Source organism: Lissotriton vulgaris, chromosome 6 (genome assembly GCF_964263255.1).
Source record: "Lissotriton vulgaris chromosome 6, aLisVul1.2, whole genome shotgun sequence".
NCBI classification, from domain to species: Eukaryota; Metazoa; Chordata; class Amphibia; order Caudata; family Salamandridae; genus Lissotriton; species Lissotriton vulgaris.
The window spans coordinates 812,213,994-812,241,694 of NC_141694.1; the positions used below are offsets into that span (position 1 = coordinate 812,213,994).

Below are 27,701 nucleotides of genomic sequence, written 5' to 3' on the forward strand. Positions count from 1 at the left end.
TTAGGCTTGGTATTGGACAGCTTTGGTTCCTACCTTCCTTCATTACAGTCCCCGATGTACTATTAGGAGCCCCATCTGCAGATTCACCTGATCTCTGCTGCTTTCAAGACCTGACTCCAATGTTTGGGTCTCACACATTGTTTATCCATCTTCAGTTCCAAGTCACTCCCATGACTCTTGTCTCTGAAACCAGATCTCAAATGTTGCAAAAAAACAATGAAGAGCCAACAATGGCCTGTGCAACTTCTCCCATGGCACATGCCCATGCTAGCTTGGCATCTTCCCATATTTTGAGACAAGGTGCTAGCACACTCATCTGGTGGCTCCGCGCCTTCACACTGACTAGCTCCCTTGTTGTTCCTCCTCCTACTCTTCCAGCAGGTCTGCACCATTATGCTAATCAGTGTCCATCTCTAGCAATTTTAAACCTGCTCTCCAGCCCCTCTGAGAAACAATCGATTAAAGACAGTCTGCTGAGAATGTCCCAATACTCAATCTTTCTACCTCCAAAGACTGCTTGACAGGACCAGAGAGAATAGTGCTGAAGACGATGGTACAGTGCTATGTTCAAAAAAATATTTAAAATTGAGAGAGAACACATTCCTATTAGTGATGATCAGATAGATGGCTCCCCCTTTTTTCTTGGAAAAGACAAATGTTCTAGAGTACAAGATAAATAATTGAGGTACATGTTATAGAAATATGTAGTGATTTTGAGAAAGACAAGATTTTTTCGCACTTGTGTTTTCTAGACGAGGGGTGACACATTATGAGGAAATGATTAGGCCTACAAAATACAGGGGAGATGGGAAGACATGTCAGAACAACAGCACTTTAAGGTGAATATGTATAACATAGCTACCCTTTCTCCTCTTTTGGAGAATCTGTATTTTTAAACAGAGGGTTCAAGATAGTAGAAAATGTGTTACAAGGAATAAGGGGGATCATTGCTATAACAATGTCTAGATAGAGCACACCATTCAAAGCAGTAATTTTAAAGTTGGCTGCTGCCCAACAGGCATTTCACAAACAGCATTTCAGAGCTGAGATATTAGACAAGATCTTATAAGTGAGGGCATGATTGCTGTGGCAATAAGATGGACGACCCCTTTGGAGAGCTTCTTGTTAGTAGATGCAGTCGGCTCCGAAGGGAAAAGAGGAGAGAACAGAGCAAGGAGAGCAGGGATGATGGTGATGGTACATGTTTTGGGTCCTAGTCAGTTCTGTGCATTCAGATATAGACTGTTTTGCAGTCTGGGATGTGAAAGGGGACAATGACGTCTGCTTAGTCCACAGACAACCTTCTGAAAAAGAAGCTACGGCAAGGGCTCCAAAGCAAACAGAGGGCATGGGAGAAGAACATAGGTATGGGAAAAAAGGGAATCAAGAAGAGTGAATGGAGGCATTCATAAGAAGAGGGGGGATAGAGACTCCTGAAGGAGACAAAACCAGGGTGGGTTGCGGACTCGTCCAGGACAGAAAGTGCAAAGACGGCCATCAAGAGTAGTTGAAGGTGCAGCCTTCAAGAAAGGCAAGTGAAAATGTTGCTATAACCTGAGCAAAAGTGTGTCAGTTGAGACAGCCAGGGGTGCCACACTGCCTGTCATGCAGTTCAGGATCTGTGAGACCCTGGAAAACAAAAAGACAGGTGAGTTGCTAATGGCTTCAGATAGCATACCTATAACAGACTATTAGGATTACAGGTAAATACCATTTTCTTCTTTGTCATGGATTCTCTCTGATATCCATGAAGAGTAGAGCAGAAGAGCAAAACAAGCAACACTGAACACCGGAGGAGTATTCGGAGGAAGATGGTAAAGCAGTACAATTATTTCTGTGCAAATAAATTGTGTGATGAGGCCTGGACTACCAGAATATCTGTCCTGGAGACATAGTCTATGCAGTAATGACTGGTAAAAGTATGTACCGATCTCCAGGTTGCTGCTCCGAAAATATCATATTTTGTCAATTCTCCATCAGAACAGTAATAGCAGGCGTGTGTACAGATGACCTGCTATCACCATATCCCTTTTCCTTATACTTTTACCGAACTGATGGAGATGTTGATTGGACAATGAGTTTCCACAGGAGATAAAGGTGATGTTGCGGACTGACCGATACATCTCTATGTAGCTGTAAGTCATCCTCCATTGATGGCACTGGTGGGAGCTGCTTTGTTGAAGGTTGCAGCTCCAAAGAAAATAGAACATCAAAGATGCACCACCAGCTTCTCACTGGAAAGGGTATCTGGCCTTTTAGCGCTAAAGGATTGACATAAGTATCAATCAAAGCACTAGAAATGCCAACAGCATTGACATCAACAGTCTTGATGATGAATGCTTCAACATCGAATGTCTCAACATTAACTGCCACAATGTCAACCAGGAGCGGCAATGCCCGTGTATTGAGGAGCAGACTGACTGTCGTGAAAGGGAATCAGACCTGGTCACACCAGGAACTGAAGAATCCACCTGGAGCCAGTTGACTGGGAGGGCGAACAGTAGACTCTCTCCTGTTTCACTCCACAGTGCCTGTATGGCAGCTCAGTGCACACATTACATTTTATGATCAACTGAGAATTGAGAGAGCAGATGACAAAAACATTGTGTTTATCTTTCCAGTACATTTTACCTTCACACAAAGGGCACCTGTCAGAAAGAGACCGCATGGTCCACAAAAGTGAAAAGGTGAGGGGAGAAACACCTCAGAGATAATGACATGGAAAAAGGCACTTATCACAAGCAAAATGCAGGAGTCCAGAGAAAAGGACCAAATACAACAAATAGAGGCAAATTCTCCACAGAAAAATGCAGGTTTTCGACTAAAAACCCTCAGAGAAAGGTAACAGTGTGGTGATCCTTCTCTAGTGAGACAGAAAAGAGAACTGCCTCGTCAACTAGGCACTTCATGGTGGGTAGGCTGTTAGACTGTTGAGTTCCTCAAAGGTGCTCTGCCTAATTAGCAGACAATTATGCTCAGTCTATTAGAGGCTACAACTTACATTTTGTATGGTTTCCAAAAGGATCTAGTATAGTAGTGTTTTCAGTCAAATGCAATATAGTGTCAACTTGGCTACTTGATTTACTTATAGGAGTGTTTTATATGTAGCATTTCTTTTAAATTGCGGAGTTAATCTACTGTTACAATCGCTATCCAAGAGAATTCCATGACCGAGACGGTGTCTTTCTTAGCTCTGGCCTTCACGCTGGGTTCAGATAATTACACATTAGGGCTAACATTACTTCTCTGTGTGAAGACCCAAAATTGTTACTTGAGCAATTCTGGGTAGAGCTTGGTGTAATATAAAGGAGAGCTCTAACTATAGTGATGCAAATTTCATGCCAAGAACCTACCAATGCCAATGTAACCTTAAAGTGGCTAAACTGGCTACCTCATGCTGCAGTAATGCAAGGAAAGATATGCCAATGACATATTTCTTGGATTTCTGACTTTCTCTGTAACCTGTTCTACCTCTCCCCTGCTGAGTTCCCATTTTCAAGTGAACAAAAGTATGCTACGTTTTTAGAGCCTTGATCAGCAGAACACAGGGTCCTGCTAGACCAGGGGACATTGTAGTGTATCCAGTCTACATAGTGGATAGTGTCAACTAAACCCTGACCACACTATGAGGAGAGTAGCAACGTGATCCGCACTGCTTCAGGCTGGCCTCTTTAGCTGTAAGGGAGACATACCATTACTTTTGTTTAGTATTTACTCAGTCACCAACAATGAGGTGCAGCCCTCAGTTGCCCTTATGTGTGTGGTGTATTTGAGTATTACAAGCAAGGACGCATGGCGGTTTCAAAAATAAGATTGTGCCTTTCCACTTTCTCAGGTGTAGATGCTCATTAGTAAGTATCTGTATTGTTTTGTTGGGGATTTGATGTTTTAACATAGTACATGTTTGGATTTGACTCTGGCTTCCCGCCAGTGCACACTGTTTTAAATATATACAGGCTCTCTGGAGAATGTAAGCTGCATTTGTCTTAGCTTGTCTTGGAGACTGAAGCATCAAATTAGAGAAGGTGCTTGACATACGAGTTACTTACCTTTGTTAATGATGTATCTGGTAGAGACGTTGTCTAGCCGTAGATTCCTATCCCCAGGCATCAGAATGGATCCGGAATTTTTTTTTTGCAGCAGCACCTCTAGGCGCCGGGATACGGTGCCACACGACCCCACCCTGTCGTCGTCCATGTACGTGATGTCAGCAAAGTCATATAAGTCCCTCCCGGCGTGCTGATGTCAGTTTTCTTCGGAGAAACTTTTCCGCTGCACAACGCGAAGCCACCAACAAAAAACTGTGAAAGAATTGGAACAGTGTGCGAGGGATGAAAAATCTGTGAATAAAGAAGGAGGATCGTGCAAGACACTATCACAGAGACAGAATTAGACACTGCCTACAAATAAGTGAAAAAGCTGTGAGAAAGAGCATCGCAAGCTAAGCGAAGACCCTTCCCAGAGTGCAACAAGGGAAGAATATCTCGACAGAAATAGACTGTTATTACCATGTGGAACTGTGTCGTCCAGCAAGAACGGAGCAGAACAACAGGCCACTACAGGAAGGTATGAAAAGACTGGCACTGCCCCTATAGTAATAGATGTCTGAAACAGAGGTCAACAGATCCCCAAAGAAGACGACTACAGAGGAGACCCGAACCCTGAGGCAATAGGAAAGGCGGGAGGGACGGTAGGCAGCAGGAGAAGAAAAGAAAAAGAAGATGAATCTCCTGGTGAAGGTGAATCAAAAGGCACCATTTTACATGAGAGAAACCCCTTGGAAGGAGTCAGCTGTATATGGCAATTCTCAAAGGGACGCAACAATGTAAGCACTCGTGAGAGAAAAACCAATGGTAACTGAAAGAGGCCAGTGGCGAACCCCACTTGGCAAGGTACTCGCAGAACGGGGCGGCTGGGTGGGCGTTAAGGAATCTGCGGCTATACAACGTTTCTACCAGATACATCGTTATCGAAGGTTGGCAACTTGTACATCTGATAGAGACATCTAGCCGCAGTTTCCTTAACTTAGAATAGATACCACAGCCATACCCCAAGGGGTAGGTGTGTCTGCGCAGAACAACAAAGTGCCAAGCACTTGAGACGGCAACAGAGTGACGGACAATGGGGGAGGCAGTGGCATAATAGCCAGACAGCCATCCAACTAGCTTAGAAGAGCAAAAGATAATGGTCTGCAAGATATCCCAAAAATGCCAGAACGGCGCTACACCACACTTGTATTAGCATGAGAGGTAGAAACGGCACCAGCCATATACAATTTTAAACGAAAGAGAGAGGAGAAGGACCACTCTCAGCTTAATGGCGCACATTATTAACACCTACCAAAGATTGAGAAGAAACATGAAGAGATGCAACCAGAGCCTACCAGGCTAGCCCACGGAAGGAAGGCCAGAGAGGCTACAGCCAAGAACCAAAGGTCAAGAGGTAGAACTCAGCAATGTTTCTACAAGTGCAGGCGGAAACAAGAAACACGCCAAGTGCACACCCAGTCCCAAAAGAGGAAACAGGGGCGTACAGTACCAATCTGAAGCACGCTGATGCGAGCCACCATAGAACATGTATAGAGCAAATAGCCACAAGGTAGCGCAGGAAAAATAAGCATAAGACTGCTCGAACAGGCAGCTTGAAGACTAAGGTGTGAACCAACACACGAAATGCAGAAATGCAGGGTGTAGACTTAGAACGACTGACATCAGAAGAGCCGCCCGCATGCCCAGCTGATATAATATAGGGTAAAAAGGAGGCACATCCGAGGGAATGGGCAGCAGAAGCACCAACGTACCAAGGCGTAGAAACAGAGGAAGAATCTAAGAATTTTAGACCACGACTTCTGACTGGAAGGAAAGTAACCCTTGTCCAGAAGAGAGAATCGTTCAGAATCTGAACACGAAGAAGGGAGCAGTGTAAAACTGGGGAACCACCCCACTAAGTGGAACACAAAAAGGGATTGTTTTGACAATCCTGCATACATCAGTGAACAGCCCCCTGGCACATAGAGTCAGTGGACCAGACCTTGCAGCCATGAAGAGAGGTGAAGACGTAGGGAGAGGGGTACCCATGGAACATACACATATATATATATATTCACTGAAAAAACCATAGGTTATAGACCATATATAGTTAGGAATTAGCATTTACAAAACCTTATTTTACTCACACAAAACCATTGAAATTCGCATATATAGTTAGTTGCACTAACTATATATCGAGCACCCGCAATCCACTGCTGATCATGTCACATATTACATCATTCATGACATGGTCAGTGACATCACTGATGACATCACTGATGACATCACTGATCAAGATGACTTCAGGTGTGCCATACTTTTGTCATAAGTAAGACTGTTAGCGCTCTAGTTGTTCTTTAGAACACTCTGGGACATTCTGTCACTGGGCTATAGTTGGGCTAAATCTGGCTGATATTTGGGCTACATTTGTTTTTTTTTGTCTCTGGTGGCCATCTTTGGGCTACATTGGGCTACATTTGGGCTCTAACATATATATATATATAGCCCAATGTAGCCCAATATATATTTTTCAAAGTTAATTTTCGTAAAAACCACTGGAGCATATATCTTGAGACATAGCAAAGGCACATCGGGCTACCAGTCCCTACAATTTTGCCAAGTTTTGTGGAAATCCATTCAGCCGTTCGAGCTAAAAGTGAGTCCAACCGCCCTATGGAAAACTCAATGTTAACCCCCCTTTTTTCTCGGCCCCCGCTTGACGAAACCCCCCCCCAAACTTTCAGGGGACGCTCAGAAACAAAATGTGCCATTTTCCTGAAAATTTCAGCCAATTCCGTACATCAACGCCAAAGTTATTCAACATAGAATTTTCAGAAATCCCTATTCAAAAAAATCCTAACTATATATACCTACTGGCGACCGCCAGTAGGTAATATATATATATATACTCCAAAATGCTGATCGAGCGATCCTCAGCCAAACAACGCTGATGTCGTCGGTAGTAGCAGCCGCTACTCTTGATTATTCACAGCTTCCAAGTCCCGCTAGGTTTAGTAGGACACAGAGACGACACACCAGGAGATCATTGCACAAATCCTTTATTGTGCACTCGTGGAACAAGGACGACGTGTTTCAGCGTTAGCCTTTTTCAAGTAACCACCATTTTGAATTTTACACATATATAAGTCCATCTTCTATGTCCCAAATCATAAACATGAAAAAAATACTTTCATTTCAAGTCAACACATATTATTGCACAGCCGAATCTATATGTATACATATATCAATAATATAATGGCATGTTAATAGCGCACAAATAAATAAACCTGGGTGTCTGACTGTGTGCGGGACAAGGCGGGTGATGTTGTTGTTGTAAACTCGCAATATTCACAGAATCGCGATCGAGAACTACACGATCGCTGTGGCTGTCGGGAAACGGAGTATCACCTCCACAGCCTGGGACTACCAATTAGAGTTGGCCTGCCGGGAAGTGAAGTTTTGTAACTCCTATGCTGAGAGCGGGGTTCGATGCTGTTGTCGTTTATCTCCCTGTGGGGCTTTCAATTGATATTATTATCCACTTCGAACCGGAGTCATAGTTGGATTAACTTGGGAGCTCCCTTTGTTAATCCCTGTGTATATATTTTTTACACGGGTTGCAACTGCAGAATCGTCCGGCCCATCTGGAGACGTGGATCAATTACTTGAAAGGGGACGGGGTTCAAGACTCCTATCCGATGAAGGTCTCCCCTGATCTTAGCATGTTATCCTTCACTCCGGGTTCAAATTAATTATCAAAAAGTATTCGAGGAATTACTAGATAAAAAGGGAGCTCCCTTTGTAATCCTAGGCTTCCCGAAAAAGAGAGGACCATCTAACACTAGATGTGTCCAATTTAAGGCTGGAATATTGCATGGGGGGTGGTAGGTCTAATGTTCGAGTGCTATCAATTCTGGATGAGTGATAAGTGAGATATTAAATAGTGAGTTATAGTGAATTTTACAAAGAATGTCAGTGATGTCATGAGTGATGTCAGTGACCATGTCATGAGTGATGTAATATGTGACGTCATCTGCAGTGCATTGCAGGCGCGCAAGTTATAGTGAGTCCAACTAACTATAAGGTGGGAATTTCAATGGTTTTATGTCAGTAAAATTTCCAGCTAACTATAACTGGTGTGAAACCTATGGTTTTTTCAGTGAATTTGATAGGTTTTTCAAATGCTAATTCCTAACTATAACTGGTCTGAAACCTATGTTTTTTTCAGTGAATTTCATAGGTTTTTTAAATGCTAATTCCTAACTATAACTGGTGTGAAACCTATGGTTTTTTCAGTGAATTTCATAGGTTTTTTAAATGCTAATTCCTAACTATATATAAGGCCCCAAACCTATGTTTTTTTCAGTGAATTTCAAAGTTTTTTTAATAGCAAATGTCTATAGCTATGAAATGTAATATTTTTCAAAATGAATTCTATATTATGTAAAACAAGTTTTTTTATGTATATTGTTTTTTTGTTTTGTTTTTTGCCCTGGAGTGCTCCCGGTGCGCGCCCCGGTGAGCACCCCGGAAAGCGTAGTCTTTTGAAGCGCCCCGGTGCGCGCACCAGGGAGCGTCCCGTTAGCGCCAATGCCGCGGCCCAAAACATCATTGTGACATACCGCGTAGCCGCGTCCGCGTGTTACGCACGGCGTAAATGCACCCGGAAGCACTCAAGCGCATACGATCGCGCTACATAAGCATCCAACGTGCTTACGAGACGCGCCCCTGGGCGCGCCCCGGGGCGCGTAGCGTAAGCGCGTCGGGTCATGTGACCTGAAAATAACACTTTTCATTGGTTCATAACAGTTTTGGTTTCATAATGATGAAACCCCTGGTCTTGTGACCTGAAAATAGCACTTTTCATTGGTTCAGGCCTTTTGTTTTCCAAATGATGAAAGCCCCCACCTTTTTTCCTTATTCTGACGTTGTCCTTTGACTGAGGAGGACCTGTTTGGAGATCTTTGTGGTGTATTTTGTACTTTAAAATGGCTACAGTAGCAGCAGCAGCTGGAGCATCTGCACCACCACCACCACCACCACCAAGAGGACCACCACAACATCACATTGGTGGTCAAGAAGAAGAGGAGGAGGAGTAAGAGGAGGAGGAGGAGGAGGAGGAGGAGGAGGAGGAGGAAGAGGAGGAGGGGAGGAGGAGATGGCTGGCAGAAGACAATACCCCATACAAACCCAAGCAGCACATTGTATGGGAGTTTTTTTCCATTCCTGAGGGAAAAAAAAAGTGAATGCGCCAAAGGTGACTTGCCTTATCTGTGACATGGAACTTTCAAGGGGGAACCCTAATAAAAAATATTAATTTGGTAATAATACCATGATTAGGCACATGCAGCGCAAGCATCCGAACAACTATGCTGCCGCAGACGTGAGAGAACTGGCCAGCAACCCTCCCCAATCTACACCCAGCACCTCCAAACGAAAACAACCACTCCATCGGGATCAGAGACAAGGGAGACGATCCCTTGCATACAACCACGGTTTGGTGAATTCAGGATCACATGTATTTTTTGTGGTAAGACCATCTCCTATCGTGAACAGAGCATAAAGCTCATCCTCCTTGCTGGTGACAACCACAATTGCCCCAAAAAACCCTATTTTTTTCCTGATTTTTTTTTGCTCCAGTTGAGCCATTTTCAAATCCCTGTTTTTTGTTTCTTCCCATAAAAACAACAAAAAAATATAAAATAGTTCATAAAAGCCAAAAAAAGTACAAAATGTTCAAAAAAAAGAAGAAAAAAAAAAACAGTTCTTTTTAGAACTACCTCCAATTTATAAAAAATGCTACATTTTTTGAAAACTCTATCATTCTATATATATATATGTATAGATGTATATATATATAGATGTATATATATATATATATATATAGATGTATATATATATATATATATATATATATACATACATACATACATCTCTATATATATATATATATATATATATATATATATATATATATATATATATATATATATATATATATATATATCGGGTAAATGAGCCACGACTATGCAACATGGTTATACAGGAACACACCTAGTGCAGTAATGGCAAACGGTAGCTGCATTTAAAGCATGATAACACCCTGAAAACCTCCCAAGGAGGAGAATGAGGCAATTAAGCAAGATGACCCATGACGTATAGAAGATGACGCCAAGGCACAACATTGAGCACCATACAAAGGCAGATAAGCGCACCAGGTGTCGCATAGAGCCTAAGGGATCGCTTAGGACCAGTTGACATAAAGCAGAGCTACATAATAGCATAAAAGTACCCCACACGGAGTATGCACACCCCAACAACGGGGAACACCTCTTTGGACAAGCTACAGTCAGAGGACCAGACACAACAATCTGTGGAACACTGCCACAGTAGGCTAACTGCCAGTTCAAAACGCATAAAGCATCCAAAGGATGCCAAATGAAAGGGTAACCACCCCGGACCATGCTAAAGGAAGATCTGAGGCCTACTGCCAGCCTAAAACACATAACGCATCAAAAGGATGCTAAATGAAAAGGTACCACCCCAGAACAAACGCCTGAGGAATACAGGGCTAAGGGGGGGGGGGGGGCGAAAGCCCGCAAGGAGGCGCTGAACAGTCGATTTAGCATCAAACAACAAAACCCCATCAAAGGGTAAATCAACAAGTTTCTCCAGGATATTCTCCGGGAAGACGGTATCCCGCAACCAAGCATCGCGCAGCAAGGCAACTGAACCAGTCATAGTCCGGCCTAAGGAATTAGCAGTATCCAAGGCCGAGCTGATCATAAATTCAGCAAGGTCACGCCCATCCCGGATAAGATGAAGGAGGTCAACACGGGCGCCTTCAGTGGTGGCAGAGAGCAAAGACTCTGCAGAGTCCCACCGGGTAGAAGTAGCCCGAGCCAGGACACACACTGTATTTAGTGACTGTAGGGCAGCACTAGTGGAGGCAAAGATATTCCGACCCCATGACTCAAGCCATCTGGACTCCCGGGAGGGAGGAAGCATTAGCCAGAGCAAGGAATGGAAGGCAGTTTGCAAAATAAACACCTACACGTCAGGATGCACAAATAAACAAACTGGATCATGTGGAGCAGGACGGTGGCGGTGCAAGAAAGAACGAGCCACCGGATCACTGGAAGCTGGCCGAACCCAGGTACCCAAAAGGGTATCATACAGAGAAACTTCAAAGGGTAGAAGTGGTTCCACATTCTCTGACCAACGGTGAATGACATCAAGTAGAGGGTCCACAGACAAAAGTGCTGAATGGGGTTTCATGTTCAAATTCGGAGTGGCCAAGGAGACCACGCTCAAAAAAGCCGCACCAGCCTTGGTAGCCCTCCGTGGAGGGGACAATAGCTCATCAGTAGGGGAGGGCTGTAAGCTAACCCTCCCAAGACACTGAGGGTGCGACCAATGCCCAAATGAGGGGAGCCCCATTGACGAATGGGGATCTTGATGGGCTCTGGAGGAGGCGAGGAGCCTGCCGGGTCCGGGGTCTACTTAGGAGGCAGGGATCCTGCCGGGTCCACATATTCCAAGGGAGGCACGGGCAAGAATACCTCCTGCGTCGCCAGGCGTGAGGCTGATGCCAAACTCTCTCCAGACGCATCTGTATAAGAGTCAACAACCCGGTGTCGATGCAGCGCCAAACCGACTTTAGTCTGCGCCGAGCGAGCCCTGTACGGCGCTGACTCAACTCAATCTGGCATCGATTCAGCCCCGTCTGGTGCCGAATACACAAGCTCCCCTTCCGAAGAAGGAGATGGTGCCAGACCCAGGGAGGCAAGCCTCAACCACAACAGGCTCGGACTCTGAAGAAAGAGGCGGATGCAGAGCCTGGTAGGCGAGTTTACGGCCCCGCAACAGTGCCGACCCTGGCTCCGGACAGGCAGCCGCCTGCCCGGAAGGCCGAGGCGCGCTCAGCGCGAGGCTTTAAGCACCAGCAACCACCTGCGATGCCATAGGGAGCCCCACGGGACTATGCGGAACGGCAGGGGTCGTAGAGGGGACCCAGCCAGGCCGCACCCTGACGACGCCATATGGATCATAGAGGGGGACCCAGACGGGCCGTGCCCTATTGATACCACATCTCCGACCCTGGAGGACAGGACTTCACTTGGCGCCGGGGGAAAATCCACTGGCGTGTCCGTCGGGGACCCGGCAAGTAACGGAGGCCCTGAGGACACCCCAGGGACGGGAGAGGACCCAAGGGAGGCCTGCAGAGCTGTGGCATAGGCCTCCATCTGGGCCAGAGTTGTCCCCGCACCGGATAGAGCGGATAGAGGAGGGACAACTGTCGGGGGCGCACGTCTGGAATGTTCTGGGAACCAGTGCCCCCGACAACAGATGAAAGGGAGGTTGAGGACCTTGGCGACATGCGACGCAAATTACCAATAAGTGGCAAACGACGGCCCCGGGCCCCTGAGGGCGGTCGACGGCGGAAGTGGAAAGAAGAGGGGCCTGCCAGCGTTGAAGAGGCTGGGGGACGAGACGACTCCGACCGGGACAGCTGTGCCGAAAGAAGCTTCATCCGGCGCTCCCGCCGAAATTTGGCTTGAGGTGTTGGCACGCGTCGCAGTCCGTGGAGTCGTGGTGCTCGGCCAGACACCATATACAAATAAGATGTGGGTCCGTCGCGGACTTCTGCTGCGAACAGGAAGTACAAGATTTAAAGTCCGAAGGCATCGCACACTGTTCCAGATGCAAAGCGTCAAAAAAGGGCCTAAAAACAGGCCAGAGGAACCGCTTACTCCGGATCTGCATTGCGCGCGAAAAAGAAGAAAACTGACGTTAGCGCGCCGGGAGGGTCTTATATGACCCCGCTGACGTCACGTACGTGGACGACGTCAGGGCGGGGTCGTGTGGCGCCGTCCCCGACGCACAGAGGTGCTGCTGCTAAAAAAATTGCAGATCCAGTCCGACGCCAGGGGATATTCTAAGTTAAGGAATCTGCGGCTAGATGTCTCTATCAGCTAAGGAATTTGTGTAGATGTTCCATGCAAGGCAAAGATCAAGTCAAGCCTACACAAAAGGTGAAGTTCTGCTTCTGTAAAATGCCATGAATGACCTTAAGGATAAACCCAACTTCAAGCTGACTGAAAGCTGCATGCAGGATGACTCAAGAAACACTCTACCAGAAAATATGATTATCTAGACCCATTTTCGATCAAAGGATTCTACCATTTTCAATCCTTGCGGGTTGACTGACTGGCTTCCCAGCACAAGTCTCCTGCAACCATACTATTCTGTTTGTTCCTCTATGTCCCTGCACCTCTAAGGCACTCTGTGCACCTCTAAGGCACTCTGAGAATACCAGAAGGTGATTAGTAGTACTTTACGAAATGCCCAAATAAATAAATAGAGAAGTCCAGTTTCCATTTTTACAACCAATGGAAGCCCAGTTATGGTCAGATCCAATTAACTTTAGTTGATGGGCTTGTGAATATTGCATTTGATTTGCTTTAGCACTGGCTCAGACCCACTGAGCTGCAGCGCAATAAATCTCAATCTGCAGGAAAACTAAGTAAAATGGCACAGAACGCTTGTCAAATTTTGCAATAAATTGAATGAGTTGTAGGTAACATATCTGGATAGGATACACAAGAAAAACTGTTGGACTGTAAGCCAGTAGTCAATGTGTTTAGCATATACGGTGCAAATGTTTGCACAAAAACTTTTAATACAAAGCATACCACATTTCTAGGTAGAAGAAATGTCTGCTGAGCATCCAAGGACCTCGTGTATGCTATTCAGCAGGTTGGCGTCCCTATAACTCCATGGGGTAAATAATGAGTAATGTTCAATACATGGACATTGTCTTTACTGCATGTCTTTACTAAATGTGATTACTTTGTCATGCTACCTGCCACAACCCCCTTGGGTAAAACTTGAATGGTCACACAAGCTACCTTTGGAAAACCTGCAAGATGTGATTACTCAATTAGAGGGCAGTAGCATAAGAAACCTCAAACTACCACGGGTAGTCAATGGTATACACCACAGACACAAGCCATAATTTAACAAACTAGATGGGCTAACAAGTAATGTAATGTTCTTCCTGTGCTACGGTTCGGTGTGATATTTGAGACAGAGCTTCACAAGCAGGTCAATTTACATGTGTATGTTTCCATTTCATGAAGTTCAGGCCAAGGTTTTGGGCAGTAGCCTGGCTGACAAAAATGAGTAACAATTTGAATCCTCAACAATGGGATCCACCTGAAATATAATGGCACAACAATTATAAATTGAAGTGCGCAATAGGAGAATTCAATAAACCATTGAATTTTCATTAATGTAGGGGTGACCCCCAGGTAGGTGTTACTTTACCTTTTTATATATTCACCAAGGTTATTAGAGGATCGAGTGGTCAATCTTTCCCACTCTGCTACTCAGAGGCCCTGTAAACACACACTCTGATCATCTGAAAATAGGTTTATGATTATAGTGTTGTGCTATGAGACTGCAATTACTTGCACTAAAGTAGAGTTTTTATGAAAACTGCATTCCATGCACATTTTATATGCCTCCTTTGTGTTGACAGGAGAATTTAAAGAAACAATGTACACAAACGATGAATGTACCTTTTTAATACAATGAAATAGTTCAGACAACTGAGCAACATGGTGTGAAAACTATAGAATTAGTTTGTGTACCATGGGATAAAGGAAAGCACTGGGAAATGATTGTGATCATCGAACTGTTTGCGATCCAGGGTGACCAGAAAAATGTTTTAATATAAACCAGACCATTAAGAAAAGACAAACCTTAGCACCCACTAAGGTCAAGATGTCAAGATGATTGGGAACAGGATTTAGCTAGAAACGGAGCCCAAAGGCTATGGACAAAAGCAGTGCAAAGTAGACCCTGGTAGCAATGTTCAGGTTTCAGTGAATTGCAGTTTTAAATCACCAAAGGGTGCATGCAGTGCATTTTGGGAGCAGGGGGATACTGCACAGGTGTGATCACTGTCTATGCCCTACTTCCATTGTACACAGAATGCCATGGCAATGGTAGCACAATGACTGGTAGCAGCCGTGTAAAGGCAGATTATGAAAATGTGGTTATGATTTTTTACTCCAATCTGTAAATAACTTTTTAGGATGGTACCACTTAGTACAACAAAATAGACAGTAAACTCAGCAGTTAATTTGTAGAGGAGTATACTAAAGCAATTTTACTTTTTCCCATACAATCTTACAATTTACTCAAGGTTACTCTTTCCATTCCCGTTAAGCGCACTTTTACATATATTTTGCACTAAAAGTGGGCATTAATATTTTAATAAAACTTTTTAAAATGAACGTGTGGATTTCTTGTGTGAGTATGTATTTTGGGAAAAAATATAAATCTACCCCTACCTATCTCATTTCCCTTTGCTTAGCCCTCCTGCAACTAAACGGCACTTGCCTTTACAGTCCTCTACTCCTTACCTAATCTCTTTTTAATATAAACCAACTGATCCTGGCTTATACCCCCACTCCATTCTCTCCCAGTCATGCCTCCCCTCACCTACCCCCCCACTATCACATCTCCACCCATCCTGAAGCTCGGCCCCAACTCTTGGTCCATCCTCTACCCTCCCCACCTCTCCAAACACGGGAAGAAAAACTTTAAACACAAACTTCTCTGTCAGCATCCCGAAACCCTATTTGCCGACCACCAGAATAGCCTCAACTCCTCCATCACCACCAACTATATCTTCTTCTCCAAGGACCCTTCTAAATGGAAAAGCCTATTTCTACAACACCTCCCTATTACCACCTCCCGCAAGATCCCATACGGTCTGAAACTCTCCACCACCCCATCTGCCACCTTCACCGGTGAAGTAGACATTTCTATCTTCAAGTCTGGAAACATTCTCATCCAAGCCTCCGATCTCCATCTATACACCTTTGAACTCCACTTTCATGCACTTTTTCAACTCCTTTCACCCCATCCACCCCGTGACCCTTCACCTCTCTCCTCTTCCCCTGCCCCCATGTCTCCTCTCTCTAACATACCCCAACCCCGGGGTCCATCTCTATCCATGGTCTCTCTCACCCCCCCTCCCCTTCCCCCGATCTCACTGTCCGCACCCCCGTCTGTATTCTTGATTCCCAACCTCTTCAGTCCACTAATGCCACTAACCCCCCCACTACCCCTAACGCCCAATCCCCCCCCCAGCCCCACTTTCCCCCCTCACAAACCCACCCAATCTTGAACCCAACCTCCTCTCATACCCCCGCCTCTTCCCTCCCCATACTAATAATGCAGTTTCTTCTACACCCCCATCTCCCTCCGAATTCCTCCTCACCCCACCCTTTGATTAATTTCTCCCTCACCCTCCCCACTTAACATCCCCCCTCAGCCCCTTTCTACTTCCCACGTCCCCCCCTCCGATTCCTCCCTCCCACACTCCCCTGTTCTCCCATGCAACACAAAAGACACCAGAAACGCCACCCCCGATCCCCCTGTCCTGTTCTCCAAACCCACCACCCAACCTGAACACCTCATCCCCATCTATCTCCTGTGCCCCCGCTCTACCCAACCTGAACGCCTCATCCCCGTCTATCTCCGGTGACCTCGCTCTTCCCAACGACGACCATCACCCTCATCACAACTCTCCCCCAGGCTATCCCCCTGTCCTCCCTTCTATCTCAGACCCTTAGACCACTCCTACCCCTCTAACTTCATTAACCCTATAGAACCACTTTACTCCTCAATCTTACCCAATCACTCCTTAATGTTGAACTTCTCCTATCATCCCTTGCCATTGAACTCACCTCCTTTAGAACTGATGTCCCTCTCCTCACCAAAGCACACTCCTTGGTTCATGCCCACACATCTATACCCTCACAATACACCATCCCCTCTTCTATACACTCCAACATCCCTCCCCTCAACCCCCCTATTAATTGCCCACATGGCATTGTTGCCAACACCGACACTGTTGCCAACACTGACACTCCTCCTGGCGCTGTTGCTTATACCGACATTCCCCCCTGAACGACTCCACCATACCTGAACCTGCTGAAATTACCATAATCAACCCCCTTCTATGCCATCAAGCCCCCACCTTCACAACTTGACACCTGCGTGACAGCCCTAGAAGTTAACTCTCTTACAAGCTCTCTCATCTGCCCATCTTCATCTTTCCCTCCACTCCCCTTAACCTTCAGTCCACTATCCCAGTTCTCGTTGGCACAAGCAGACTTCCCCTACCTCCAGCGTCTCCTAGACCCCCCGACTACTCAGACCCGTCCCCCCTCCCAAATGCCCAGCCCCCCCCCCCCTCTCGTGCTTGCTGATTAACTGCCGATCCGCCTGTTGTCATGCGACTGAGATTGCGGAAACCATTCTCCACAATAACATTGACATAGCATTCCTTACCGAAACCTGGTTCAACCCTCACTCCACTCCTATCCTCGACCTGCTGATCCCACCTGATATTCCATTACTAAGAAAGATAGAAGCAAACAAATAGAAGGTGGCCTTGCCCTAATCTTTAAAGAAGATCTTAATTTCTCAACAGTCCATGTGCAAGACCCTTTCACATTCGAATACCTATGCGCTGAGATCAACTTTCCTGGCTCTCCCGCCATTAGGTTTCACACTATCTACCACCCTCCTGGAAATTGTATTGCCTTTACTGAAGAGATGTCCGATTTGATTACCCAAGCATCGCTCTCCCACTCTAAAAATCTCTTTCTTGGGGACTACAACATCCACTGGAATAAAAATGACGACCCCGCAGTCTCCTTATTCAACGGCATCATGGACATCACTGACCTGACTCAACTCTGCAAATCCCCAACACACGCCAAAGGTGCCACCCTTGATGCGATTCTGACCTGCAAGGATCTAGCCTCCCTCTCAAACATCCTTCCCGTTGACTGGTCCGACCACCACCTCATCCTCTTCACCCTGAATTGCTCCATTACATGCCCCACTCCCATTGGCAATCTACCTCTGAAACCCTATCTACTCGTAAACTTCACCTTATTCCACCGAGCGAATTGGAATCCACTATTAAAACTCACTTACTCCTTGCCCCTCTTAGCACTAATGACCTAACTGACCATTATAATATTTCTATTACTGAAGCCCTGAACCAAATTGCCCCAATCAAAATCAAACAACAAAAAAACCTTCCACCCAAATCATGGTACAATTCTGACCTCAATAACGAAAGACGGGCCCTCAGACAATCTGAACGGACCTGGAGGAACCATCCCTCCTCTGACAATCTGACCCTCCTCAGAAAGGCCATAACCCTATACAAAAAACACATCTTCAATGAAAAAGCCTCCTATCTCCGGCCCCAACTGGACCAGGCCAGAAACCGCCCCAGAGAACTATTTAACATTGTTAAAAAACAAACATCCTCTGGCCCCCCCAAAATGCTAGCTTCGGTTGAACGATATGAAGAAATCGCCAGCTTCTTCTCTAATAAAGTCAACTCGATTGAACTCTCCTTCACCTCCACCCATCTTCCTCCTCAACCTCCCCACAATCAACTCCCCCCCACAACATCACCAAGACTACTTCATCCTCTTCCTCCCCGCCACAAAGCCCCCCTAATTCCCTAAATGGTCGCCCCCAACTTGTCTCCACTATCACGCACCACCAGGCTAAAAACCGTAGCCTCCTGGAGCGAATTCATCCCTGTTTCCGAATCCGCGGTCACCAATATCATCTCTAAGCTCAAACCCTCCTCTCACACTAAAGATCCTCTCCCCGCACACCTGGTCCAAGAACTTAAACAAGTCATAGCTCCAGTCTGGACCAACATCATCAATTCCTCTCTTTCCACGGGCTGTGTTCCCGCTTCCCTTCAGCTAGGCCAAATCTCACCCATCGTCAAAAACCTCTCCGCTGACCCCAACGACCTTAACAACCTACGTCCCATCTCTAACCTACCTTTCATCTCAAAAGTCCTGGAAAAATGTGTCCTGACCCAACTTGATAACCATATCACCTCATTCAATTTCAATTCAAGAGACTTTATTCGGTTACATTAGATAATAACCATAAAGGTTTACACATAATCACAATTTATATTACAACAATTAAATCACATAATTCATATTACTTAAAACATACAATGTTCACAATAAAATGCCACAGTTCAATTACATGCAAAATCATATAAGAATAGATTTCCGAGAATAAAAAACTCTTAAGAAAAGCAGAGACTGATGCCACAGTAAAAATATCATCTAATTTCATTATTGCTAAAAAGGCAGGTCGACATTGTCTAAGCTCTAAGTACCTTAATATTGGCAAAATCCATCTTTTCCTTGGTTTAGAATAAAATTTGCAGAAAAATAAAATATGGATATCTGGCTGTGTAGACAAGTTATCGCAGGGACAATTACATATGTTACTACTCCAATTGTTAATAAAGGGAAGCTCAGGAGTCTAAAAAGGATACCAAATCTGAGACGAGTAATCAAAAACCTTTCATGATCTCTCATCTGCAGGGTTAAATATGGTTGAATAACCTGCGGAGTAAGTATCAGTTGGTGAGAGATCACAGTTTTCTTAGTAAACTCAATTTTCTCCCTGCATTGTTCCAAAGAGTTTAAACATAACTTTTTTTATACTTTTCTTGGAATCTGATCCATTGATAGAGGGTCGTCATAATACTCCGGATGATCAATGTTAATAAGAAATGACTTTAGATATCTCAACCATTTCACTCGGTGAACACAGTCCATTTTCAATATATCTTCCAAAATGAGACGGTTTAGTTGGCATTCTTTTGTTGTCCACACCCTATGCCAAAGAAGAACTGGCTGAACCTTGATAATATCCTCTAAATAGGGTAAGCCTAACTCAATATGGCAGTTATAGGTGGAAATACTTTCAGGTCGAGATAGAAGGTATCCAATAAAGCCATTGTCAGTTAGCTGAAGAGTAGAGACATTAACATCCCCCCAGATTCCCGCTCCAGACGTAGCAACGGCTATACAACTAGATTTATATATATAGAGAAGCTCTTTCACAGGCTTACTAACTAGCTTTTTACTAATCAGTTTAAGGGCCATAATAGATTTGGCAGATAACAGGTTCCTACTTTTGACTACGCTACCCCACTGTCCAGTGCGATCAAAAAGAATTCCTAAATATGGGAAGTTTTGAACATGGTCTAAGGGTTTAGAGTCAATAAACATTGTTCTTTGTTTCAGATTAGTTCCTCGACCACAATTCATGCTAAAAGTTTTTGTACAGTTAACCTTCAAATCCAATTTAGTCATAAAGGTACTGAATGATGATATCATCAATTGCATAGCAGAGGGAGTCCTTGCCAATAAAACAGCATCATCTGCATAGATGAGTGCAGGTATTGGTCGCTTTTGTGCCGTAGGCATATCATGACAATCTTGAAGCAGGACACTCTCTAACTCGTTAATATATATAGAGAATAGGAAAGGTGCAAGAACGCATCCTTGCCTCACGCCCCTCGCTATGTTAAACATTCTAGTACACTCCCCTCTTTTGCCATATCTAATCGTGGCTCTTGCGCCGTTATATAGTTCTCTAAGGAACTGAATGATGTTATTGTCGACACCCAGCCGAGTCAAGATCAACCATAATTTGCTGTGTGTTACACAGTCGAAGGCGGATGTTAGGTCCACAAATGTTAAATATAACCTACCCTCTTTCACCCTAGTATATTTCTCTTGAATAATAAATAGATTAAGGCATTGATCAACTGTCCCTATCCCTTCTCTAAAACCATATTGGAGGTCACTAATAACCTTGTGCTTCTCAGCCCATAGCTGCAGCCTGTTTAACATGACATGTCCAATTATTTTGATTGTTGAATCAAGCAAAGATATTGGACGATAGCATGCACATTTAGCCTTGTCCCCCATTTTAAAGATAGGGACGATAATTGATTCATACAATGTGCTGACTAGTCCCACCTTATCTGCTGCATTAAATAATATTGTAAGTAGAGGTGCCCATAAGGCTATATTGTTCTTAAAAACATCCACAGGAACACCGTCTGGTCCGGGTGCCTTACCACCCAGACTGGAATTTATCCCCTTAGTAATTTCTGCTAAAGTGAATTTCAACTCCTCTTTATGTTGATTCCCAAAGGACGAATCCTTATTCAATGCTAACATCTCACTCGATGGTGGACCATTTATGCATGGGGAATCATAAAGTGTATTAAAATAGTTCATCCACTCATCCTCAGAGATGGTAATTTCTAGCCTTGCCTTAGTATTATCTTTAAAATAGGGTGCATTGACAGCCTTCCAGAAGGCTGTCATATCTTTCAGCTGGGAGGCGTCAACTAATGCCCCCCACGCTTCCTTCTTCATCTTATCCCTTCTATTTTTTATTGCGGTTTTATAAATTCTACGAAGGTCCCTGATCAAATTCTGATCCCTTGGTTGGCATTTCAGGGCCCTCTTAAGATTGGAATATGCCTTAGTGCATACTGGGTCGAACCAGCCTTTAGGTTAACTTTTTGGGTTCTTTAATTCTACCCACAAATTATTTTTAATACATATTGTTATTTCCCTAAAACTAGAGATTATTTCTGCATTATCAGCGCCCATATCCAGGCAGGTCTTAAAACTCTCTTTATAGGTCCTTATAGTTTTACCCAGAAATTCTTCAGGCACCACCTTAGTCCACTTAAGTGCATATCCATTTTGCCTTGAAATGTCAACGTGTCTTGAATATAATCTAGATACATTTTCAATTGTGCCAGAATCGATACGCGGATCTGTTATGTCCACCCTTATAGGGTAGTGATCACCAAGGGTAATATCCAGCAATGAGTAATACAAAACACTATCTTTATAACATGTAGATATCAAAATATAATCAATTACTGATGATAATCCTCTACCCATAAAGGTAGAAGAGAAGGAAACTTCTGGCTGACACAGGATATTAGCAAAACCAAGGTCATTCATGAACATTATTTCATTCAGAATATCCCCCGTTGTTGTGTGTTCAAAGTGGGCAAATGAAAAATCTCTTTCTACTGTTAGTCCACAGTTCCCCTTACCGATTCTGTTACAGAGGCCAACGTTAAAATCACCCCCCCATATCATTAGAAACTCTTTACTATTGTTACTAATTATATTGCTAAGTTCATGTTTCAGGGCTTTAAAAACACCAAGTATATTTACTGAAGGGACATTATTGTACATATTCACAATCAGAATACAAATAGTATTATTTAGATGTAACCCTACTATGTGATAAAAACAATTATTATAAAAGGTCTCCATACTTTTACATTGAAAGGAATTTGAAACATATGTGCAGAGCCCACCCTTGGCTCTGCCATGTAATGAACGAATGGCAGGAGTAAATATTGTCTTAAAACCATTTAAGCCCTTTGTTGCTCATGACAAGCTCAGCTCGTCATGAGGCACGGTTGAGCTGTGCTGATGACGAGCTGAGCTCGTCATGAACAATGGGATTTTCCATCAATCAGCACAGGAGGAAAATACCTTTAGCATTGAAGGTGTTAAATGATGCTCTTCCCTTGCCCATGTCTCCTGCAGGCATATGACGTCGTAATCATTAGTCATTTTTCCCCATAAGGGGTTATCCAGTTTTGATCTGAGACCGGCTATATTCCATGAAATAAACTACCACTTTGTCCTTTCCTTGCTACTGCCCCCTCATTAAAAATCACAGCATTTTCTATCTGAGCGGATTTTGTATCATCAGACAGGCTTTGATCGGGCACAGTAATCATATCACAACATGAGGTCACTATGTTAGCAAGTTCTGTATCCAATGGATCCGATTTTGTATCATCAGACAGGCTTTGATCGGGCACAGTAATCAAATCACAACATGAGGTCACTATGCTCGCAAGTTCTGTATCCAATGGATCCGAGGGATCCAGAAATTCCTGTATATCCCTATCTGGCGGGGAAGTCAGTTCCACGTTATAACTAGCCTTTAAAGTCTCAGCTATTGGTCAGTCCACCCACCCGAGCCCAGATAGAGGTTCAAAGCTGTTACTAGTTTGAACATTAAAATGATCCCTACCTCGAGGATAATTTCCGCCTTGATAAAAATCATGTGGAACAAATCCTGTATATCTTGTTAAAGCTGATGGGGCCTGGAATTGATGACCTTGACAGGAATTTACCCTTATGTAATGTCGATTGTATGGCCGTATTCCACTGATAACTCCTGAGGTTGTCGGGTACAAATAGCTCAGATCAAAGGAGAAAATGCTACCAGGATTCTCATAATTGGTGAAACTACTAATAAACTGTACTACTCTAGGATCTCTAAAGTTGACTATAATGCAGTCACCATTAATGTCCTTAACTTTGTGTCCCCACCCAGTGTGCTCTACGTACATTTAGGATTTCCCCAGGCAAATCTGGTCTAAGGGGTCTATTGTTAGATAGCCAAAACATGACCTTGTTTTTTAGCTCGTGGAAAGATTCAACCGTATCTTGCGTCCATTCTGGGACACCTGCCAATACGATTAACATATGGGTATGAGGCTGGAGGAAGATCAACTCTCATCCTGGGCCCATTTTGATTACTCGTTACTACTTTATTTGTCCCTGGTATAGTCTCAGTACTCTTAACTACTTTATTTTTCGGTCCACCCTGTTGCCCTTCATTTACTTCACTTGTAATTACTGTTGGGACCGTATGTGCAGTGTTTCCACGGTCTAACTTTGGTGTGTCGGTCTTTTCATGCCTTAGTTTCCCTTTCGGGTCTATTACCTGTTTAGCGGGAAGTAATTTTACAGTACTATGTGCCTGTGTTTTAACCTCAGCCATCTTCTCCAGCATCGCTGAATTGGCCTGAGTTATCTTTTCAAGTGCCCCTAACTGGTCGCTAATCCTTTTTGTACGTTCCACTAACGGCAAGATTAGCGATCTTACTAGGTGTCAAATATTTTCTAAAGAAAAGTCTTTGCCGCTCAGTTCTCTCTGTAATGTTTCCTCAATAACTACAGGAGGACTACTTGAATTAATATTAGTGTTCCCTGCTTGTTTAAGTCTATTAATCCTATCTGTGTTTGACCTACTAATTGCGTTAGGTTGCGAAACTTTGGGCTTCTTGGAACGTCCACCCTTCTGTATATTGCCACGCCGCTTCCGCTTCAGATTAGTACCTAGCGCCTGTGCTTGTATTTGGGGATTTGATTCTGGGGATAGTGTATTGACTGTTTGTATATTATCACTCGGGGCTATGGATGCTCTGGGTAGGACCATGAATGATTCTATACTTAAGTCAGGTCCACTAGTACCTAGAATTACAGATAAATCTTGTTGTTGCTGTGTAGTAATTACACTGTGAGAGCTTAGGACTATTGGTTGTTCTGGAGAAGGTACTAAGGCTATCCCCCCCAGGGAGGATCTCCTCAAAGACATGAAATCGGAGGATATGCGCTGTTCAGTTCGAGTAATCTCCTTTTCTAATATAGACACGGCCCTGGTAATAAATGCGTCAAGAGTGCCGGTTACCCCCTTTGCCTTGTTTCCTGGCTTGTTCCCCTTTGGGTTTTTTGATGTCATTGTCATTCACAGGATCTTATGCTTAGCTCGAGATTTTGTGAGCAATTAGGAGGAGTCTATATAATATAGAAAAACAACTATGAATAAAACTACAATTAAACGCAATAATAAAAAGTCTCACGAGTTGAGGAAGATCAAAGGGAGTGGCCCAGTCCAGTCTCTTCCTGCCTCTGACGGCCACAGACGGCCCGGGCTTAACCCGGCGCTACCCGCGCGCTCCCGAGACGCGGGGGCTGTCGTCTCTTTTTCAATCGCCTCCGGGCGCGGAAACGTCGGTGGCGGCTTCCGCCGCTAAGGCCTCTGGGGGTTGTAGTCCCCCCTCCGCACAGCGGTCGCGGAATGAAATGCCGCGGCTGCGGGAGGGAGTGCAAAGGGACCTGCTGCCGTAGAAATCAGGTAGGTCTGGTCATGCCCCCACAAGTGTGCTGATAGCGCCTGCTCCACCGGGGCTGTCCTCTCTTTTTCAAGCGCCTCCGGGCGCGGAAACGTCGGTGGCAGCTTCGCCGCTAAGGCCTCTGGGGGTTGTAGTACCCCCTCCGCACAGCGGTCGCGGTCACCTCATTCAATCTCCTAGACATATTCCAATCTGGTTTCAGAAAAGGATGCAGTACTGAAACGGCCATACTCAATATTACAGATGACATCCATCGCTCCTTAGACAAAGGTGAATCCTCTCTACTAATCCTCCTTGACCTCTCGGCTGCCTTTGATACTGTCCATCATCCCACCCTTAACACCCTCAAAGTTTGCTTCGGTATCGAGGGCACCGTACTCAAATGGTTCTCCTCATTCCTTCAATATAGATCCCAACAAATTAAGCCCAGCCACTGCCTCTCCAAGCCCCAACCGGTCTCACTTGGTGTTCCGCAAAGCTCCATCCTCTCCCCTTCCTTATTTAACCTATTCATGGAACCTCTCACCCTCATCCTTAAACAAGCTAAAATATGCTACCACCTCTATGCAGATGACACCCAGCTATACTACAGGATTAAATCTCACAATGAAATCCTTCACCTCAACAAGACCCTGATTAAAATCCAAGCCTGGTTCCATCTTAATCATCTCAAACTAAACCCCCAAAAAACTGAAATCATCCTTTTCACTTCTAAAAACAACTTCCTCCCCATTCACCTCTGGATCAAGGATATTACAGCTCTCAATTGCCCCCTCTCCCCCTCGAATACTGTCAAATCCCTAGGCATCAGCCTTGACCATAACATGAATCTCATCCCACACATCAAAAATGCTGCCAAGGGTGCCCTCTTCACCCTCCACCACCTCAAAAAACTCAAACCTTTCATACCAGCAGACGACTTTAAAACCGGTGTCCAATCGCTTGTCCTTTCCCGTATTGACTATGGTAACGGCACACTCGCTGGCACCCCTAAAGCCCACCTAGCACCGCTCAAATCTGTCCTCAACCTTGCCGCCAGAATTATCTCGGATTGTAAAAAATTCGACCACATCTCTCCGGTCCTAAAAAAACTCAATTGGCTCCAAATAGAAGGTAGATCCACCTACAAGATTGCATGTATCACTCACAAAGCCCTTCACCTAAACACCCCCTCCTACCTGGCTGAGAAACTGCAAAAATCTGGATGCTCCAGGTCCCTGGGGAACACAAACTCCCTTGTCCTGATCCCTCCCAAACTCAAGCACAAAAAAAAACAATCTTGTGCTTTTTCTGGGAACGCCCCCACGATCTGGAACTCTCTCCCCAAAGATCTTCGATGCAACCCCTCCTACCCTCTTCAAAAAAAGACTGAAAATACTCCTTCACAACAAATATTGGGGAACCTATCCTCACTGATGTCTGACTCTCTACTCTCCTTGCTCCCTGATTCTCGCCTCCTCCTCAACCCCACTCCCCGCCTCTCATTCTGCATCTCCCCTTTTCTTCACTCCCTTCTCCCCCTGAACTTCAACACCCCCACCCCCTATTGATCTCCATCGACCCTAAACACCTAGCACATTCTATTACCCTATTTTATGTAACTCATGTTTTTAATGCACATTGTTTTACTTTATTGTAATTGTTTACCTATCTTGTAAAGCGCTCCGATATCCCCGGGTCCAGTAGCGCTATATAAAACCTTGGAAATAAATAAATAAATAAATAAAAATTCCTGACTGACTTTGGCAGAATCTGATTGTTTGTCTGATACAATACCCGAGTTAAGTTGTAGGAGATATGTGGGTCACATCCTCTTTGCTCCTTCTGCTCAGGACAATAACCACCTTGGTATTTACCTGTATGCTTGCCTGAGGGCCAAAAAGGATGTACTGAGCCGTGTTTACAAGAACACTTGTGAAAAACATATCAAACACCAGAGGTGAACTGCTGAAGGGAGAATCAGCACATGGTTTCAGCCAGCCAAAGGAGAAAGGAGTTAGGACATTCCTTATTACTTACTAATAAAGCTCATTGCAGGATGGGGGCTTGCATATAGAAGTGGGCGAGCAGCTGAAAGCTGGAGCCAGGCTTGAGCATTATGCATGTCTCTGGCTCAACTCATGGCCCTCTTGGAACCTCGAGCCCAAAATTATTTGAGTTGTCATGCGATGCAACCAATTACGGGGAATCCAGTGGGAATCCTGTCCTCGGCCTAGCATCCTATGAATCCTGGCAAATGTCCCTGTGCTAAAAAAAAAAGTGTAACTTTGTGTCCGTGTTTGTTGTGAGGAGCTCTTATGTCTTAGGGGAAGGTTGGTGCTATATAAAATTGCAATAAACATGTGTTTTCTGTTTTTCATCAATGCTCTAAGCTCATACACCAACAATTAAACACTTGATTTTGGCTGAATTACAGTGGGAAACTGAAAAATGGGGGATCAATCCAGTCTTCCATGCTTGACCAAATTGTGTGATCTTCGGCAAATTCTTTATTTAACCAAGTCTGTTTTTTTAAATTCATTATCGCATCGGAGAGCACATTCAACAAAGTGAGTTTTGGAAGTCTGCTGTACAAAAATATCTTCTGTTTGATTTAATAGCCTTTAATGGTGCTCCATCTATAATAAGAATTTAGGCTACATTTTGGGGACACGGTCAACTGATTTACTTCTGGGGGTCCGATTTACCAAGATGTCATGTAACGTTGGTTGCCGTGTTGCATGAGGAGGAGGTAGCAGGAAAGCGCCAAATATACAAAGATATGG

General features: G+C 44.5%; 1 protein-coding gene across 1 annotated transcript in view; it reads right to left on the reverse strand.

Moving 5' to 3' along the window:
- MTR (5-methyltetrahydrofolate-homocysteine methyltransferase) overlaps nt 1-27,701 on the reverse strand; it is a 585,842-nt gene that overhangs the window by 159,371 nt on the left and 398,770 nt on the right. The gene's annotated exons all lie outside the window — the stretch shown is intronic.